At 44.4% G+C, this 15,328-nt stretch overlaps 1 protein-coding gene across 1 annotated transcript in view; it reads left to right on the forward strand.

Moving 5' to 3' along the window:
* jade2 (jade family PHD finger 2) overlaps positions 1-15,328 on the forward strand; it is a 218,363-nt gene that overhangs the window by 8,712 nt on the left and 194,323 nt on the right. The gene's annotated exons all lie outside the window — the stretch shown is intronic.

The raw sequence follows: 15,328 nt of genomic DNA on the forward strand, positions 1-15,328 counted from the left end.
TTGTGTAAAACTGGGACAAATCAATGGTTTTGGATACATCTGCTGGGACATGAGACACAGGGCTCAAAATTGGGTCTGTCCTGGGTAAATAGAATATAATTTACATTTGTCATGTCACTGCTTTTCTCACCAGTGACATGTACGAGCATGAGTTATGAGATATTATCTATTATCTAACTAAGATAAAACCCCAAAAGGTTTACACAGCTTTGACCTAGCCTGACACTTTCTTGATTATTCATAACTTGCATATTTTGCGGGCTAATGCTAACGGCTATCGGGAAAATACATGAGACTGGCTCATGAGCATCGAACGCTGCGTTTACTAATTCATGTCTATGGGAAAAAGTAGAGAAACCCTGTAGTTTTAGTATTACAGGTGTTATTACAGGTGCTATATTACTAGTGCTTTTACTGCTGCTATTACTAGTGCTATTACTGCTGCTATTACTGCTGCTATTACTAGTGCTATTACTGCTGCTATTACTAGTGCTATTACTGCTGCTATTACTAGTGCTATTACAGCTGCTATATTACTAGCGCTATTACTGCTGCTATTACTGCTGCTATTACTGGTGCTACTACAGGTGCTATTAAAGGTGTTATTACAGGTGCTATTAAAGGTGCTATTACAGGTGCTATTACAGGTGCTATTAAAGGTGTTATTACAGGTGTTATTACTGGTGCTACTACATGTGCTATTACAGGTGCTATTAAAGGTGTTATTACAGGTGCTACTACAGTTGTTATTACAGGTGTTATTACAGGTGCTATTGAAGGTGTTATTACAGGTGCTATTACAGGTGCTATTACAGGTGCTACTACAGGTGTTACTACAGGTGCTACTACAGGTGTTACTACAGGTGTTACTACAGGTGCTACTACAGGTGCTACTACAGGTGCTACTACAGGTGTTACTACAGGTGTTATTACAGGTGTTACTACAGGTGCTACTACAGGTGTTATTACAGGTGCTACTACAGGCGCTACTACAGGTGCTATTACAGGTGATATTAGTGTTACTACAGGTGTTACTACAGGTGCTACTGCAGGTGCTACTACAGGTGCTACTACAGGTGCTACTACAGGTGCTACTACAGGTGCTATTACAGGTGCTATTACAGGTGCTATTACTGGTGCTACTACAGGTGCTATTACTAGTGCTATTAATGCTACTGCTGCTACTACTACTACTACTGCTGCTATTAGTACTTCTGCTGTTACTGTTGCTAATACTGTTGCTGCTGCTGCTATTACATACATTAAACATACATTAGAATCACTGTAGAAGTGCATCAAATCCCTACATAATATAAAACCACAAGCAAATAAATGCCTAAATAGTTTAATTATTTCAAAATGATTTAATGAAAAAGTACACACAAATCCTACTTCTCAGCGCCTCGGTCCGGCCCTTTCGGAGTTGATGGGTTTGGATTTTCTGCTCTCCCAGCGTTCACTAGACTCTGTTGCTACTGTCAAACACCAACTTTAATTGGTCAAGCGTTTCGGGGACCGATTTTCACCTCCGTATCGCAAGTTGCGTTATTTCTTTGTCGTTTAACGTTAGTGGTGAAGCTCTGTGTGGCTTCCTTGTCGGCGAAAGGTGCTTTGCGGGCTCGCGTCGTAGCTTCCCGTGAGTTTACCGCAGTTGGGTTTGGCGCGCTTCCAGAAACGCCTCGGAGGCCGTTTCGGATCCGTCTGTCATCCGTCCATCACCGCTCCACCGCCGGGACCAGAAGCCACCGACACCCGAGAGGAACCGCGGCGTGTAGTGTGGAGCTTTTTAAGTGGTTGTTTTTTATAGTTGGGAAGATGGCAAAGCTTTCCCCTTCAAGGACAAATGTGAACGGATTTTAAAGCTGATTTCATGAACACAAACCAAACCGCCTCAACTCGGTGTCATTTACCACAAAAATGACCAGTTTCCTCCCTCAAAAGTCTGAACTCAAACCACACGTTTTACTGACTTCTCCATTTAAAAAAAGACCCAAACTTACCAGTCTGACTATTTTAAATGATTAAAATACAATCCATGCGCTTAGACACAGGAAACATGCTGCTCTCACGCGGCTGCAGGTGCGTTCTATGATTGACATGTGGCAGGACTAATGGACAGTCCACGCCACGAGCAAATGAGACTCAGATTTGGGCCAAAAAATCGTCCATTCCACCTTTAAGTACCTGGACACTGTAGTTCCAAAACTTACACTAAATAGTACCACAATTGTTGTTTTATTTTTATGTTGTTGTATGTTTTACTGTAAATGTCATTGTTTGTTTGAACTTTGTGTATCAGTTGTTTGTGAAAAGAGAGAAATACTTTTGTTTTCCTAATTCACCTCATTAAGTATTGAAATGTTCCAAAGTGCACACTGTTGCCGTGTGAACGCAAGCAAAGGGGACTGAGTGGTTCCTCTGTCTGAATGGGGACTGAGTGGTTCCTCTGTCTGAATGGGGACTGAGTGGTTTTTCTGCCTGAATGGGGACTGAGTGGTTCTGCCTGAATGGGGACTGAGTGGTTCTTCTGCCTGAATGGGGACTGAGTGGTTCTTCTGCCTGAATGGGGACTGAGTTGTTCCTCTAGCTAAATGGGGACTCAGTGGTTCTTCTGCCTGAATGGGGACTGAGTGGTTCTTCTGCCTGAATGGGGACTGAGTGGTTCCTCTAGCTGAATGGGGACTCAGTGGTTCCTCTAGCTGAATGGGGACTCAGTGGTTCTTCTGCCTGAATGGGGACTGAGTGGTTCTTCTGCCTGAATGGGGACTGAGTGGTTCTTCTGCCTGAATGGGGACTCAGTGGTTCTCTGCCTGAATGGGGACTGAGTTGTTCCTCTAGTTGAATGGGGACTCAGTGGTTCTTCTGCCTGAATGGGGACTGAGTGGTTCTTCTGCCTGAATGGGGACTCAGTGGTTCCTCTGAGGTCTTATAGTCAGTATCACCATGGTTACCTGTTGTTTAGACCTCTACACACTAGTGTTGCCACGATACTAAGGAAAATACTTGAATTTCGTTACAACAATGAGAGTGATTAAAATGCTCTTATTTAGTTTAAATAATGTAGTACTTTGTGTACTTTGTGTACTTGTTACTGCTGAAGATCACTATCACTCTCAAACTGTTCTGAAACTGCAAAATGTTTTTTATATTTACACTTTTTTCCCCCATACCAATTCGTTTCAAATGAGTTTCTACTTTCGATTTGTGTCTGATTTTCAAAAACCTTCCACAAACACGAGGTTCTTGTGTTCTGGTTTTACACTTTCTAAATACGTTCAGATGAATCACGACCACTCAAACTCTCGAGGAGCAGTGGCTTCTGGGAAATCGAGTTCAGTGATGTCAGGTTGACTCACTCTGTGTTTCCAGTCAAAGCGAAACGGAGAAGGAAGACTTCCACTAAACCCCTTAAGACACGCCCACCTCCACTAAATCCCTTTAAGACACGCCCACCTCCACCAAACTCCTTTAAGACACGCCCACCTCCACCATACCTCTTCAAGACACGCCCACCTCCACCAAACTCCTTTAAGACACGCCCACCTCCACCATACCTCTTCAAGACACGCCCACCTCCACCAAACTCCTTTAAGACACGCTCACCTCCACCATACCCCTTCAAAACACGCCCACCTCCACCAAACCCCCTTAGAACACAGCCATCGACAACCCTTTAAGACACGCCCACTGACAACCCCTTAAGACACGCCCACCTCCACTAAATCCCTTTAAGACACGCCCACCTCCACCAAACTCCTTTAAGACACGCCCACCTCCACCATACCTCTTCAAGACACGCCCACCTCCACCAAACTCCTTTAAGACACGCCCACCTCCACCATACCTCTTCAAGACACGCCCACCTCCACCAAACTCCTTTAAGACACGCTCACCTCCACCATACCCCTTCAAAACACGCCCACCTCCACCAAACCCCCTTAGAACACAGCCATCGACAACCCTTTAAGACACGCCCACTGACAACCCCTTAAGACACGCCCACTTCCACCTCGTCATGTTTTATCTGTTGATCGTCATGTTTTATCTGTTATTCGTCATGTTTTATCTGTTATTCGTCATGTTTTATCTGTTATTCGTCATGTTTTATCTGTTAATCGTTATGTTTTATCTGTTGATCGTCACGTTTTATCTGTTAATCGTCATGTTTTATCTGTTGATCTTCATGTTTTATCGGTTGATCGTCACGTTTTATCTGTTGATCGTCACGTTTTATCTGCGGCTGTCGGATCCTTTTTTCTTTCTTTCAATTTCACTGTTAACGTCTTCTTTCGGCACCTGTTCGCTCGAGCCGCCGCCCCGCCCTTCACAGTGTTTACCCATTCATCGGCGGGTTACCCTTTGAAGAGCAGGTAAATAGTTTATGCCCGACATCACAGGAACCTTCGCTCAAACGTGAATCCCCCCCTCACCTCTCTCTCCTCCTTTCTCCCCCATCACGCCCTCTTTCACAGCTTCCACTTGTCAGACGTCTCCTCACTAATTTCTGTTTTTTTTGCCTAGTTCCTCTACAGTGACACTGTCCAAAAATAGCGTTTGCGGTTTTGTGTGGGAGAAGAGAGAGAGAGAGGGAGAGAGAGGGAAGGGAGAGAGAGAGAGGGACAGACGGAGAGAGAGAGAGGGAAGGGAGAGAGAGAGGGAAGGGAGAGAGAGAGAGGGACAGACGGAGAGAGAGAGAGGGAAGGGAGAGAGAGAGGGAAGGGAGAGAGAGAGAGGGACAGACGGAGAGAGAGAGAGGGAAGGGAGAGAGAGAGGGAAGGGAGAGAGAGAGAGGGACAGACGGAGAGAGAGAGGGAAGGGAGAGAGAGAGGGAAGGGAGAGAGAGAGAGGGACAGACGGAGAGAGAGAGAGGGAAGGGAGAGAGAGAGGGACAGACGGAGAGAGAGAGGGACAGACGGAGAGAGAGAGGGAGAGAGAGGGAAGGGAGAGAGAGAGGGACAGACGGAGAGAGAGAGAGGGAAGGGAGAGAGAGAGGGACAGACGGAGAGAGAGAGGGAGAGAGGGAAGGGAGAGAGAGAGAGGGAAGGGAGAGGGAGAGAGGGAAGGGAGAGAGAGAGGGACAGACGGAGAGAGAGAGGGACAGACGGAGAGAGAGAGAGGGAAGGGAGAGAGAGAGGGACAGACGGAGAGAGAGAGGGAAGAGAGAGGGAAGGGAGAGAGAGAGAGGGACAGACGGAGAGAGAGAGGGACAGACGGAGAGAGAGAGGGAGAGAGAGGGAAGGGAGAGAGAGAGGGACAGACGGAGAGAGAGAGAGGGAAGGGAGAGAGAGAGGGACAGACGGAGAGAGAGAGGGAGAGAGGGAAGGGAGAGAGAGAGAGGGAAGGGAGAGAGAGAGAGGGAAGGGAGAGAGAGAGGGACAGACGGAGAGAGAGAGGGACAGACGGAGAGAGAGAGAGGGAAGGGAGAGAGAGAGGGACAGACGGAGAGAGAGAGGGACAGACGGAGAGAGAGAGGGAGAGAGAGGGAAGGGAGAGAGAGAGGGACAGACGGAGAGAGAGAGAGGGAAGGGAGAGAGAGAGGGACAGACGGAGAGAGAGAGGGAGAGAGGGAAGGGAGAGAGAGAGAGGGAAGGGAGAGAGAGAGAGGGAAGGGAGAGAGAGAGGGACAGACGGAGAGAGAGAGGGAAGAGAGAGAGAGAGGGACAGACAGAGAGAGAGAGAGGGAGAGAGGGAAGGGAGAGAGAGAGGGACAGACGGAGAGAGAGAGAGGGAAGGGAGAGAGAGAGGGACAGACGGAGAGAGAGAGGGAAGAGAGAGGGAAGGGAGAGAGAGAGAGGGACAGACGGAGAGAGAGAGGGAGAGAGAGAGAGGGACAGACAGAGAGAGAGAGAGAGAGAAAGAAGGAGCGAGAAAGAGAGAGTGACTTGTAGGTTTTCCTTTTCCGTTCTTAAAGGTGCGATGCTTTTTAACCTATAAAACGATGAACTGAAGACAAAGCAAAGCGCCTGGTTACGCCCGTGTAAACCTGTTCAATGCATAAAGTCTTCTTTAATGTTTGAGCCGTGGATGGTGAGTGAGGTTGATTTGGTCTTCTGATGGTTTATTTAATTATATCATGTGATGCGGGGGCCCCTGACGCACATGTTCACTCACTACATCACCATTCACAAGGGCCGGACCCAGGGCCGGACCCAGGGTCCAATACCCGGGCCAGGCCGACAACCGTGGGCTCCTCCCACCGTCCAAACACATGCGTGAGGGAAAATTGTCTTCTCTAAATTGGCCCTAGTGAATGATTGTGAGAGTGAATGTTTGTTAACCCTACGACGAGCGGGCCCCTGTCCAGGGCGACCCCCGCCTAAGGCCCAAAGTCACAGTCACATGAGCTGTAGAAAATGAATGAACACAGGTTAAGAAAAGACAGAAACGCTGTCAGAAACCGTCTGCAGCGCCGTGTTAATCTCAGGACGTCCCAGAACACGTGGTCGGCCTCCGGGAGCCACAGTTTCTCCAAATACCAGTATTTCCCTGTGAAAAGTCAGCACTTTGTCGTTGATAAATCCTGATACATTTTCCACCAGAATTCTCTCCAAACATGTGATTTTGAAGTGCTCCACAGAGACGTTCTCATTCTTCATCAGTTACAACCTTCATCCGACACTGTCCGTTCTAAACGATGAATGAGACCTCAAATATTCAGTCCAGTTTTCACATTTTCAACATGTCCAGGAGCATGGACATTTAAGAGAAGACCGTTGGTTTTATACAGACTAAGACAGTATAGTAAGCTTTTGCAGGGGAAATGATGTCATTTAAATAATTGCAGTATTTATAGTGGCCCAAAAACGTCCTCCAAAAGCAGTGTGTTTCAGAGTATTTTTGGAGCTGCGGCAGCTGCAGTTTCACCTGGAGTAAACAGAACCTGGTAAAGTGCTGAGGAGTGCACACCACCCGCTCCATTCATCAAATACACACTGTTGTAGCGCGTGCCTTTAATGCTAATGACTTTTACAGAATCATGATGTAAGTTTCAGTTTATTGTATCACAGCGTTTGTCCGGAATGTTCAAACAAGTCATTTTGTCTGAGTTTGTTTGTTTTATTCAGAACATTTAACGATTATGTAACGTGTAACGATTATTTGGTTGATCGTAAGAACTTTACAATAATCACAGCGAGAATCGGACTGTTTACGGCTATTTATGTCACAATATCACTCCTTATTCATTCAGAAAGTTTAACTGGACAATGTGAATGAGAGGATTTCTCTCTTTCACTTCTCAACCCTCCCGATTTAGTCGGGAGTCTCCCGAATTGGGGCTTGTCTCAGAGACTAAATCTCCCGATTTTAAGACATTTCAATCAAAAAATCAAAAATGTACCTTTTTCTACGCCGTTATCCATCATTTTGGTAGCGAATGCGAGCGGAGTGAACAGCTGACATGGGCGCCGCCATGTTTGTTGTGATTACACTAAGTGTTGGGCGTGTTTCCGTCCCAGAATCCAAATTGTGAAGTTAAAGTGCGCAGGTCGAATTTAATATGAAATCAACATCATGATGATGAACGACGTGAAACTAGTGGCGTCGACAATGACAAACCAACGAAAACACTGCATGGACTGTTCAGTACAGAAACATATTGAGGAGCGAAAAGAGGGACAGAAAGGCGTTCTGCAAGTCATGTGACTCGCATTTTAGTGTTTTCATTTGTTTTTATTAGTTTTTATCTCTTAATTCTGATGAAATTTGAAATCTCCCTCTTAGAGGTGCAATCTCTTGCTTTTTTATGTGTTATATCCCCCCTGGGATGATGGATAAGTTGCGAAGTATGCTCTTGTTTTGTCATGGCGTGAGAAACTGTGTGTGATTGTAATAAATTGTGTATAATCGTAACACAACACGATAATAATTGGGACACTTTTAGAAGCAAAATAACATAAAATATTTCACCCTGGAGAGACGCAGAGACGACGAAGAATGGACTGTTTAGCAATGAAGGAGAGATCTGAACTCTCACAGACGGACAGGCCGGACTGGGTGCATTGGATGAGCTGGGGAGCAGGTGGCCTTGATGTAGGTGGGTGGAGTTAGATCTTCCACGCTGAATTTACACAGGCTTCATTTGGGGAAGAGTCTGGAGGATCTGGATCTTCTCTCACTCTTGATAAATATATGATTGTATCTAGTCAAATACAAGAGTTCAAAGTTAGAGGAAGTGGAGCTGAGATCCAAAAACGTAATCCCGCTGTGATGTCATCAATAAGCAACTTTCCATCGAAAATACAGGGATAATTTGATAATTTTTTTAAAATGAAGGGTCATTATTTGCCAAATCATAACTATTGTGTAACTGATTGATTGATTTTACAGTCTGGTTGCTAGGTAACAGTTGTGGAATTACATCTACCTATGTCACATCTGCTGCTCATGTCCAACCAGGAAGTAACATTAAAATGGTAAAAATGTATAAAGAATAGGCATTTTTAACAGAAAAATCTTAAATACAAATACTTCATTTATTTATTAGTTTTGTATTGTATCATCCATGTTTCAATACTTTCAGTGTTTTGTAACTTATTGTTTGTTCACGTGGTTGTTTCTGATGTTTTGCAGTGCACTCCAATATTGGTTTTTAACCGCAAATGGCAAATAAACTTAACTTGGTGTAAACTCTGTGTGGTTGGACGGCACATTTGTTTCAGTTAAACGTTCAGTCCGACCATTTTAATTTGCACAATGTGTGACTCCAACGGAAGTGCCTGAACGCCATCGTGCCGCGCCGCCGTTCAGACCGACATTTGGAGAGGAAGGAGGCTGTGAGGATCCGTAGTAACGTTCATAGTAACACGTCCGCTGCCGACGCCAGTGAAAAGTCCAAATGAAAAAAGAATGTTTCTTTGTCGCGGCTTCACACGCGGTTTACACTTTCGGCGACTCAGTCACGCTTTCGACAAATGGAAACTAAATGTCAGCAGCACTTTCATATTGTAAAGTGTTTTATTATTGCAGTGTTTACCAACCGGCGGTACTGAGGGAGGTATGCGGGTACTTATTTTTAAAAGAAGAAATTTAGTAATCTAATTTTTAAAAGTTATTTGCTGTAAATGTGTCATCTTTAAAAATCTTTTGGAAGATTTTGGAATCACATTTATTACAAAAAATACTTTATGGTGACAATATCATAATAGTAATAGTAAACAGATTTATTTGCCTAGTACCTCCTAACTCGGGTAATTTCCGCCACAAACAACAACACATCCTGTTTTATTCTCTTTAAAAGCTATTACTGTATTTTGCGCACGAAAAAGCGCACCGGATTATTAAGCGCACCATCAGCTATCTGTGTACCATGTTTACTGGTCCATACATAAACCGCACCGGACGATAAAGCGCATAAGATGAACAAAACAGACGGATAAGTCAGAGTCAGTTGAGCTTTATGAAACGCGTTCAACTCATTCAGATCAACATTGTTCAACATCAAAACACACTCTGCTATCGCTAACAGACACGTTAGCATATCCAAATCAATTCTCAGTCAAGATCACTTGTAAACACGTAAAATACAAACACAGAACACACTCTGCTACCTCTAAAAGACACGTTAGCGTATTCACAACAACTCCCAGCCTTGTTCAGTTGCAACATGTAAAATACATCACAATACACTTTTTCAGTTCATTCCTCGTCATCAAATCCTTCAAATGCGCCGAAGTACATCCCGCACAGCTATGACCAGACGTCCCGATTTACCTGGGACAGCCCCGATTGTTTACGTCCCGTGTCCCGGTTTAATGTCTGCTGGGGCGCATAATGGTAAAAGCAGCCAAAACGCCGATAGTGCTCCGTGCTAAAATCTCTTTGGTCATGTGATCCCGCATCTCGGATCCACGCGGCAGTTCAGTGATGATTCCGGCCTTTTGATTCCCACAGTTGACTGATAGTTTAGCCCGTTAGCGCATTTCTAATAATATAAGAGTTCCAATGGTCTCTAGGCAGCAGCCATCTTGGGCCATCACCGGTAGGTGTCTGCGTTGTGCCTGACTGAAAATGTTGTTTACGTTTTGACAAAGTGTCACGTGTGCCGCGTGCAGGTAGACTACTATTCCCAGAATGCTTTGCAAATATGTTGTTGGGACTTCCGGTTCCGGAGTACTGTAACTCTAGTCGCGCATCGCGTCTCGTGTCCCAAATCTTCTTTATACACCATGTACCACACAAAATATCTTCACGGTCAGTAAGCACAACCAGAAATAAACCATATATTATGCGCATCGGACTATTAAGCGCACGGACGGCTTTTGAGGACGTTAAAGACTTTTACGTGCGCTTTAAAGTGCGGAAAATACGGTAGTTTAGCTGTTGGCGTTTCACTCATCTCTCTAATGTTAAAGGGGACGAATTACGCAAAATCCAAATTTTCGCGATTTTAGCCTCATTACGGCGGTGTTTCCTCGTCATTATCTTACTCGAACTGTGTATTTGCTCTGATTCATACATGTTTGAGTAATCCTGTGTTGTCCTGTAACAGAGTGCTCAGAAAACATCTGGTTTCGTCTTCCCCCTGTACCCGCCCACTCCCCCTGCATTAACTTGCGTTTATTGAAAAAATTATCAATCATGCAGACGCCGTGTCAGACGTGTGAAGTTCAGGGACGTTGTGTAGCCATTTTTCAACAATAAAATCAAGTTCATGAAAATCTACTGATTTCTACATTGAAATGAAACAATGAAGAGGCGGGTCTTATCAACCCATTTCTTAACAGGAAATCAACGGTCCCACTTTTATTTTCAAGCCTTTCTAGATACATTTTACGGTTTACAATGTGCAAAATGGAAAAAAAAAGTATGATGTACTTTATTACTAAGTACTATAAAATGAGCATAATACGTCTCCTTTAATACTCCTGGATGGGTTTAACACATGTATTCAAAAATCAGCGTAATTATCGATCAGAAACTCCATTTTCAAACACACATCCACCCATAAAAAGCACATGATCAGATACATAATAAATGGAAATAAGAATCCACAAAACAGGCACTGCCTCAGCGCAAACCCGACTCAAGCAGACTACGTAGTGTCTTTTTAACTGGTCACTTTGAGGTTTAGCTTAAAACCATGTCTACATTTTTAAAACACGCCTCATAAATCACTCCAAGTTTCCAATAATGTATTTCGGCACCCTCTGCTGTTGTGGGGATGAGCAATAAAAAAAAAGAATAAATTAAGCCCTTGGGGAACGTGAATGCTCTGTGGATAGAATTAAACAAAATACAATTTCGCATAATCATAAAACTCCACAGATCTGGCCTGTAACTTTACCTGCTTGTCTCCATGGAGATAGATAAGTGTAATGAAGCCTGCGTAAATTCAGCCTGGAAGACCTAACTCCACCCATCTACGTCAAGGCCACCATGGAAGGACCCCTCTCCCCAGCGCCATCATCGCACTCAAGCGGGCGTCCGCCTGTCCGTCTGTGAGAGTCAGATCCCTCACTTCACCATGGACTCTCCCAGGTTTCTGCGCTTATCCCAAAGAGGTTATGCAATTTTTCCCGGCCAAGAAGGAGGGTGAAAGGTCAGGGTGGCGTCTGTACCATGGCCCCCGCACCTGCTCCTCATCCCCAATCAACGCTCTCAAGTCACTCCATCAGCACCCAGGCGGTCGCATTTAAGCCCTCAGACAGATGGCTCAGCCGCTCAAACCGTACCGCGACCCACCACCTCCCCAGCTCCTCCTCTGCATTCCCCTCATCCTCTACCTTCTCTTCACATCTACCACCACCAGTCTCCAGGCTCCGGGGGGAGACATCTAATACAAATAGATCATGGAGTGCCCATGATTGCAACGTCTTCCGCCGGGGTCTGAGCGCCAAATAACTCACGAATAAAGCTTGCTAAACAGTCCATTCTCGTGGTCTCTTTGTCTCTCCTGAGTGAAATTCCATACTGTCGAACTTCACCAGAATCTTTAATGAAACTGCCACATATACTTCTGAAATGGAAGTAATTGCTTCTTTTTTCTACCTCTGTTTGACCCTCCCAGGCTCCCCTAGTTTCTGTACGAAATGTTGCGTTCGAATGTAATTGTTGGCGTTGAAGAGCCGACGCTTTCATGTTCATTCAGTGCGACTGTGTGCCTCTGTAAACAGTCGCCAAGCGAGGACGAGAGGTGAACGCGGCGTAACCACTGGAAACGCAAAGCTGAAAAGAAATCGAGTCACGCCGCTCGCTTCAAGGCAAATTTACACCAGAATAAACACGGCTTGAGTGACCATTTATTGTTATTTTCTCCCATTATCTCTGCTCCAACGACGTAAGAAGGTTATACAGGGCGTTGATTCAGTTCATCATAATAGCATCGAACTGGAACACTGTGTAACTTTTCCCTTGGAGCATTCAGGTCGCTCACGATAAAAACCAGGGCTGCAATGATTAATCGTCTAATCGTGACTAAGAAACGTAATCGTAGCCGTATTTTCATAATCGCAATCAATATCTGGGCTGAACAGATTCTAGAGCACAAACAAAAAGTGCTTTTTATAACAAAGACTGTGGCGTTATTAAATCAAAATGCCTGAATAGAATGAACAATTGGCTGTAATGCACTTTATTCATAAATGTGCTCTGAGTTCCATTCATCCTAATCCAAAGTCCTGTTGGACATTTGGAGAGGGTTTGTTGGTGGCGCTTTAGCATCTGACGTGAGGACGCAGTGTAAAAGTCTGGAGGCTGAGAGTTCTCACACTGTCAAGTTTCAGAAACGCTCCAGCCAATCAGACAGCAGAGCCAATAGTAACACTTAATCTAGTATTAGGGACAATTATTAGGGCCCGTCTAATGCTGCGTTTGACCGTCAGGGTCACTACGTCTCAGACCTTCTTGAGGCCAGATTTAGTCATGGTCAGTGGTCCAGATTTGATTGGATACAAATCTTTGTCTTATTTTGAAATATCAATACTGCACTTGCAGCAAGATAGTTGTGGTACTCAAAGAAACAAGATATTTTTGAACTGCTCCAGTTTGTGTGTTTGAACTCGATCCAATGAATGAACGCACATGACATTTGAGCAGAAATATTTTCCTCGAGAAGGAGCCAAGAGAAGAACTTTGTGTATTTGTGGAACAATATCTGTGCTTTTGTCTAAACTGGAGTCAACTCACTCCACCGTCGTGATGCTTCGCCCGCTTTTTTTGGATGTGTGATTAGTTGCAGCTTGAATAAAACGTGATATTCATAAAGGTGCTGTAGTCCTTAAACCCATGAAGTCAGATGATCCAATATGATGGATCATTCTGAAGTAGTCAAACATATTCTCGTGCGTTAGCTTTGACTTGTTGATCGTCTGCAGTGGCGCCCTCTGTCAGTCCGACGTCTTAGATCTGATCCTTTGTGATAAATGCTTCTCATGAGCCTGTTTTAAAGCGGCGTCTGATTTTCTCCTGGTTAATTTGATCCGTCCAAATTTCATGTTGATGGATGTAGCTCCAAACTTATGCTAATGATGAAAAATGTGCTGTGCTGCCGTTTGCCAAAGCCTCAGACGCACCCGAGTAAATACTGCACAGAAAAGCTTTGAACCATCAAAACTTAGGCCCAAAATGTGGCTTTGGACCGTGTCAAACTCACCACAAATAAACAAGTGCTTTTCATGTTTATTATTCTCCAGTTCTACCATTAAAACAAATTATTCCTGTGCATTGCTCAAAAATATGTCTTGTTATGTGTGTTTTTTGTTTTTAACTGCAAATTTGAAATGTGTATATATTTGTATACACAATGTGAAATGTGTATATATTTGTATATACAGTATATATTTGTACAATGTACACCCTTTGGAATTTAAATGGTATGTATTTATTTGGCTATATTTATGCCTGACATGATAACCCTAAAGCCACAGCATCCCAATCAACCGTTTTCTTTGATCCATTTATTTATAACTGAATTAAATGAAACAAATGATAGTATAATTTGTCATCATAGTTACTTTTAGTCTTTCTAAAGCTCAAATCTTATTGTACTACTACTACATAAAAATGACAACAAATTTCCCATGCCTATAAAGAAGATGTACAGACGATAAATACTGAGCCCCAAAATTATTGTTCTAATAATAACAGGGGTGCAAGACGGGGTTCAGACAGGGTTCAGACGGGTCCTAGATGGGGTCCTAAATGGGATCCGAGATGGGGTCGTAGACGGGGTCCTAGACGGGGTCCTAGATGGGGTTCAGACGGGTTCCTAGACGGGGTCCTAGATAGGGTCCTAGACGGGGTCCTAGATAGGGTCCCAGAGGGGGTCCTAGACAGGGTTCAGATGGGGTCCTAGATGGGGTTCAGATGGGGTCATAGATGGGGTCCTAGATCGGGTTCTAGATAGGGTTCGGACGGATTCCTAGACGTGGTCCTAGATAGGGTCTTAGAGGGGGTCCTAGATCGGGTTCAGATGGGGTCCTAGATGGGGTCCTTGATTGGGTTCTAGATAGGGTTCTAGATAGGGTTCAGATAGGGTTCTAGATAGGGTTTAGATTGGGTTCTAGACAGGGTTTAGACAGGGTTCAGATGAGGTTCGGATGGGGTTCGGATGAGGTTCGGATGAGGTTCAGATGGGGTTCGGATGAGGTTCGGATAAGGTTTGGATGAGGTTCGGATGGGGTTCGGATGGGGTTCGGATGGGGTTGAGATGGGGTTGAGATGGGGTTGAGATGGGGTTGAGATGGGGTTGAGATGGGGTTCAGATGAGGTTCAGATGAGGTTCAGATGGGGTTCAAATGAGGTTCGGATGAGGTTCGGATGGGGTTCGGATGGGGTTCGGATGGGGTTCGGATGGGGTTCAAATGAGGTTCGGATGAGGTTCGGATGGGGTTCGGATGTGGTTCGGATGGGATAATTTAACTCCTGGCTTGTGTCCTACCGAAGCTCATAGATTGAGATCAGCAGCTTTTCGGTAGTTTAAGGCGCACTATAGATTCTCTGGCGGTGGTGGCTTGTCTCCATGGAGATAGATTTGTGATCATATGCTGGATGTCATACTGTGGAAAAAGAATTGTCCAACATGGATTTTTAGAGCTGATTCCGATATTTGTCCTGCTGCTGTAAAACACCTATTGTTTTAATCCGAGCTGGAGCAAGTAAGAATTCTATGTAAGAATTCGGCCACCTACTTGTCTCCATGGAGATGGAAATGTAATACCAAACATTGGAACATTCTTCATGGAGGTTGATCAGTTTCACTCAGTTTTTATTTAATTTTTTTACGTTCGAGGCAAATAAAATAAAAACTAATTCAAGAAGAATAGCAAATGGCAAGACACGTCAACAGAAAAGTGACAAGTCAGATCACAGCAAGGGTGCATGTTCTTGG

This window comes from Eucyclogobius newberryi, unplaced genomic scaffold, assembly GCF_026437365.1.
Source record: "Eucyclogobius newberryi isolate DKJ021-1_F unplaced genomic scaffold, fEucNew1.0.hap1 SCAF_15, whole genome shotgun sequence".
NCBI classification, from domain to species: domain Eukaryota; kingdom Metazoa; phylum Chordata; class Actinopteri; order Gobiiformes; family Gobiidae; genus Eucyclogobius; species Eucyclogobius newberryi.